The sequence below is a fragment of the Benincasa hispida genome, chromosome 3 (genome assembly GCF_027475165.1).
Source record: "Benincasa hispida cultivar pf3 chromosome 3, pf3_genome.v1.1, whole genome shotgun sequence".
NCBI classification, from domain to species: domain Eukaryota; kingdom Viridiplantae; phylum Streptophyta; class Magnoliopsida; order Cucurbitales; family Cucurbitaceae; genus Benincasa; species Benincasa hispida.
This window is the reverse complement of record NC_143480.1, coordinates 51704575-51710574: the sequence shown is the minus strand read 5'-3', so window position 1 is coordinate 51710574 and position 6000 is coordinate 51704575. Positions and strand designations below refer to the sequence as shown.

The window sequence follows — 6000 nt, the reverse complement described above, 5'->3', positions numbered from 1 at the left end:
TCAAAGTACGTCTTGTTGGTAGAAGCTGGAAAGGACAGTTGAATTGTGGCGTCGAGGACTCTCTCACATTAGTGAAAGAAGATTGAATGAACTTCTAAAGCAAGGCTTAATTCAGTCTAAAGGTACTAAAAGGCTCAATTTTTGTGAACATTGTGTGGTTGGGAAGTCCAAAAGAATGAAGTTCACAAAATGAGTTCATTCAACCAATACCATCCTTGACTACATTCATGGAGATCTATGGGGTTCTACACCAACTCCTTCTTGGGGAGGTTCCAAGTATTTCTTATCCCTCATAGATGATTTCTCTAGAAAGGTGTGAACTTATTCCTTTAAATCAAAGGATCAAACATTTGAATGTTATAAAAATTGGAAGGCTAAAGTAGAAGCTCAAACTGAGAATAAATTTAGATTTTTCAGAATTGATAATGGCCTAGAATTCTTAGGAAATAATTTTTACTTTCTTTGTGTTGAGTGTGGTTTAACTAGACACAGAACAGTAGCCTACACTCCTTAACAGAATGGAGTTGCAGAGAGAATGAATAGAACACTAATGGAAAGGGTGAAATGCATGCTGTCTGAAGTAAAAATTACAGAAGAGTTTTGGGCAGACGCTCTAGCTTCAACAACCTTTACAATTAATAGAAGTCGTGGTGTTTCTATTGATATGAAAACCCCTGAAGAAAAATGGAGAGGTATATCCCCAAATTTATCAATTCTAAAGCCTTTTAGATATACTACCTATGTTCACATTAAACAAAACAAGTAGGAACCTAGAGCCATGAAATGTATGTTCATTGGGTATCCTGAAAGAGTAAAATACTTTAAATATTGAGATTTCAGTTCTAATAGAAGTTTAATTAGCAAAGATGTGACCTTTAAGGAGAATGAGTCCTATATGGATTCTGAAACTTTAACACAGTCAACCAAGGGAGATCAATTTGTCCTTCATTCTAGTTCTCATGTTGAAGTTCACCTAAGAAATGGAACCTCTGTAACAACATTTGAACATTTACAACCCTCAGATGTTCCAAGTACTTCTGAGGCCAGAACTGAAAGGCAAACTGAGAACCTAGAAGACTATCTTCTGTCAAGAAGACAGAGAAAGAAGAACCAGCAGACTTCCCTCTAGATTTGCAAGTGCTGATTGCATTTCTAATCATTTTATTGATGATGACAGTGATGAGCCTAGCAGTTTTGAGGAAGCTCTAAACAGTAAAAAAGAAGATTGAATGGCTTGCAACAATGAAGAGTGAAATAGACTCTCTCTACAAAAATGAAACATGGGAGTCGGCTGATAGACCACTTAATAAAGGAGTCATTCCTTGTAAGTGGGTTTATAAGAATAAATACTTGGGAGAAAACAATCAAGATGTAAAGTAAAAGGCCAGGCTTGTTGCCAAGGGTTTTAAATAGAAAGAGGGAGTAGATTATATAGAGATCTTTTCTCCAGTGGTAAAGTACACCTCAATTAGAGTTCTCTTTTCTATTGTGGCTTGTGAAGATCTTGAATTAGAACAGATGGATGTTACTACAGCTTTCCTATATAGAAGCTTGAAGGAAGAACTTTATATGTAACAGCTTAAGGGTTTTGAGGTTCAAGGGAAGAATGAACTAGTTGGCAAGCTAAATAGGTCCTTATATGGACTGAAACAGTCTCCTAGGTACTGGTATAAGAGGTTTGATATCTTCATCAACAAAATAAATTTTGTGAGGAGCTTATATGATCCTCGTGTTTACTACAGAAAGTTTCCAAATAATCTACCTACTGTTATATATTGATGATATGTTGTTGGTAGGGAAAAGTATGATTGAGCTAAATGAGATCAAAGATCAATTGAAAGCTGAATTCGAAATGAAGGACCTAGGGTCAACTAAAAAAATCCTAGGTATAGAGATTATAAGACAAAGAAGCAGGAGAGAATTGTTCTTATCTCAGAAGCAGTACACTAAAAAAATGTTAGACAAATTTAATATATCCAATGCTAAATTAGTATCTACACTTATGGGTCAACAATTCAAGTTATCCTCCAAGGACTCTTATAAAAACCCAGCTGAGAATCTAGCTTTGTCAGATGTTCCTTTTTCTAATGCCACTGGGAGTTTGATGTATTTGATGGTGTGCACTAGACCTGACCTAGCCTACAGTTCAAGTCTAGTCAGTAGGTACATAGGCAACCCTGGAGAAAATCACTAGGAAGCTATAAAATGGGTATTTCGATACCTAGTAGGATCAGTGGACATAGGACTATTATCCTAATGAGCCTAAACTACTTCTACAAGGGTGTGTTGATGCAGATTTTGCAGGGGGCAGTAACAAGATGAGGTCCCCAACAGGTTACTCCTTTTTGTTAGGAGGAAACATTATAAGCTGAAAGTCTACTCTACAATCAGTAGTTGTCTTATCAACTACTGAAGCTGAATTCATAGCTGTAACGGAAGCAATCAAAGAAGCAATTTGGCTACAAGATGTAATCATAAAACTAGATCACATATAAGAATCAATAAAATTATTATGTGATAACCAGTGTGCAATCCATTTAACAAAAAATTAGCTTTACATGACAGAACAAACCACATAGATGTAAAACTTTTCTTTGTCAGAGACATCATCAAGAAAGGAACAGTTATTATTCAAAAAGTAAAAACAGAGGACAACGAAGCTGATTTTCTGACTAAAGCCTACCAAGACCTAAGTTTGATCATTGTTTAAATCTACTTAGAATAGTAGATTTGAAAAGAAGGAAATAGTTACCAAGCATATTAGGTCTTCAAAAAAGTTTTTGCTTCAAGAGGAAGATTTGTTGAAGAAGGTGAACAAAAAACTTTAGCTCTCTGTTTCAACTTACTCTGTTTGAAGCCCCTATTCAAAACAATAAAACAGAAAGAGAAGGTTGTTATAACTACTTTCTGTTTAAGAGCTAGGTTGTTATAACTACTTTCTGTTTAAGAGCTCTAACTACGTATATAAATAAATCACTTGTAAAGAATGCAAAGTAGTTTTTATTTTTCCATTTCCACGAGACTGATCAGAGAGCAAACAATAAAAAAGAGAGTTGAGAGTTAAAACTCATCTGAGATTTCTTGTAATCGTGAAGCTGTTTGAATAAAATTGAAGACTCTTTACAAAGTGGATGTAGGTGGATTACAAACACTGAACCACTATATTTCTGGGTGTATTCTCTCTTTTTCTTCATCATTTCAGGTGTGCATGCTTAAATCTTCTTATTTTTTTGGCCATAAATCTTCATTGATTTCACCTACAAAACAAAATAGATAGAGATGAGTAGAGAGAATTGTATAACCCTAATGGTTGGTTATATTATCTTTTCTAGGCCCAATTAATCAAGATCAATTATGAGATGGTGAAGAAATGGCTGAGGAAGGCTTTGTGTAAATCCTCAATGTGTAGATACTCAATACTCGATGAGTTTCTGCTCGTTACTCGATGAAATTTTCCTTCTATCCTCGATGAGTTTTTGTTCTTCGCTCGATGGAACTTGACAAGTATTGATCGTTACTCGATGAGTATTAATCTTTACTCGAAGATGAAAATTCTTGACTCGATGCTACTCGATACTCTGAAAACGTTATGATTTGATAACAAAATCGTGTTTTGATCGATTTACAGAGAAACATATGAAGATTGAAAGAAGATGAAGAGAAGAAGAAGAAACACGCAAAGTTACGTGGTTCTGCCAATAAGCCTACGTCCATGGGAAGATTCACTTTCTTCCTCACTTGAAGATTGCTTACAATAGTTTTGTTTACAGAAAAATAGGAAGTGTGATATATTATCTCTTATGTTGTCATCAGTAGTATTTATAACACATACCATTTGACCATTACAAGATAAAGTTAGTTATGTAAACTAAAATAGCTGAAGTGGTATTTGAGTCATGGTTTTTACACCTAATTGTTCATCTTTCAATCGAGAGAAGATAGAAATGACAGGATGAGCTAAATTTCTTTACCATTTTTTTTACTCTGGAACATGGCACTTCAAGGTCCACTCGTGGCAACTAACCTGGTTTTTGCATTCTTCTCTTTTGGGTTGAACACAAAGAAAACAGAAGTGTTTAGTTTTGGGCCTTGGGTTTCCATTCTGTAGTTGAGCCCATTAATAACATAGTGTTTAACATATCTATTACACTAATAAGTTTTTTTTATACGTGTCCAAGTGTTCGACTCGTGTCAGACACATACACACTAGTCAAATTAAAGTGTTCGTGCTTCTTAGCTTTAAAGTTTTCAAGAGTTAAAAGGATCAAAAGCGACTATTCACTATTGACTGCCAGGAAACAACCCCCAACTTATTGTCTAGTGTTTGAATAAGTTTAATCTTGCACATATGAAGCTATTATGGAACGAGTAACATAAATGATATGAGGTAAATTTGGAGCTTATCAAAGCCAAAAAACCTTGTTGGAATGAGGAAAAAGACCACTAAAATTCACTTAGATTTCTGTGTGTCATACTAGGGCTGAAGTAAAGAAGCACTACTATGCTAGAGAAGCTTCTCGGATGATAACTAGTCCCCGAAATCAACCATTATAATCATTCATTGATGAAATATCACGAGGCTCAAACTAATGAGCAAAACTCAAACTAAACTTTCACTCTGATTGAATTTATTAAGCATATTATATTAGCTAAACAAAGTTGATGCGTTGATGAGTCAAGATGTTGGGCTATATGTCGTGATGAGGATTGGCCCTTATGTGTGTGCCAAGTGGAACTATGGAGGCTTTCCACTGTGGTTGCACAATATGCCAGGAATCCAATTTCGAATTGACAATCAAGTTTACAAAAATGAAATGCAAATTTTCACTACAAAGATAGTGAATATGTGTAAACAAGCCAACCTATTTGCATCACAAGGAGGGCCAATAATTTTAACTCAAATTGAGAAAGAGTATGGAAGTGTGATGAAACCACATGGAAATGCAAGAAAAACATATATCAATTGGTGCGCTCAAATGGCCGAATCTCTTAATATTGGTGTTCCATGGATCATGTGCCAACAAAGTGATGCCCCACAACCTATCATTAATACATGTAATGGATTCCATTGTGATAACTTTAGTCCTAACACTCCTAAGAGCCAAAAAATGTTTATTGAAAATTGGGTAGGATGGTTCAAGAAATGGGGCGACAAAGACCCTTATAGAAGTGCAGAAGACATAGCTTTTTCTGTGGCAAGATTTTTCCAATCTGGTGGGGTGTTTAACAATTATTACATGTATCATGGAAGAACCAAATTTGGAAGAACATCAGGAGGTCCATTCATCACTACGTCTTATGACTATAACACCCCAATTGATGAATATGGAAACTTGAATAAACCTAAATGGGGACATCTTAAACAACTCCATGCATCCATTAAAATGGGAGAGAAGAGTTTCACTAACGGCACCCGCACAAACAAAAAATTTGGTAGCTTTGTAACTTTAACGAAATTTTGTAACCCAACAACAGGGGAAAGGTTTTACTTTTTGAGCAACACAGATGGTAGCAATGATGCTACCATATATTAGCAAGCATATGGAAAATATTTTGTACCAGCTTAGTCTATGAGCATTCTTAATAGTTGCATTAAAGAGGTTTTCAACACTGCAAAGATCAATTCTCAAATATCTATGTTTATGAAGGCACAAAATGAAAATAAAAATGCACAACTCTCGTGGATATGGGTTCCAAAGCCCATGAGACACACTTTACAAGGGAAAGGTACATTTAAGGAAAACCTTCTTTTGGAACATAAAGGAACCACTGTTGATTTGAATGACTACTTGGGGTACGTGACGAATGTTGACACTAATGCAACATCATCACTTCAAAATGTAACTCTTCAAGTGAATACAAAGGGACATGTGCTTCATGCCTTTGTGAATAGAAGGTAAAATTGGGTTGCAATGGGGAAGTAATGGCCAGAGCTTTGTATTTGAGAAACTGTATTATTAAAAGTAGGAACCAACACAATAACCCTTTTGAGTACCATAA

The 6000-nt window shown here is 35.4% G+C and overlaps 1 pseudogene; it reads left to right on the top strand.

Annotated features, from left to right (window-relative positions):
• The first annotated feature begins 4670 nt into the window (after positions 1-4670).
• Positions 4671-5900, top strand: LOC120073593 (beta-galactosidase 15 pseudogene; annotated as a pseudogene).
• Positions 5901-6000: the final 100 nt, after the last annotated feature.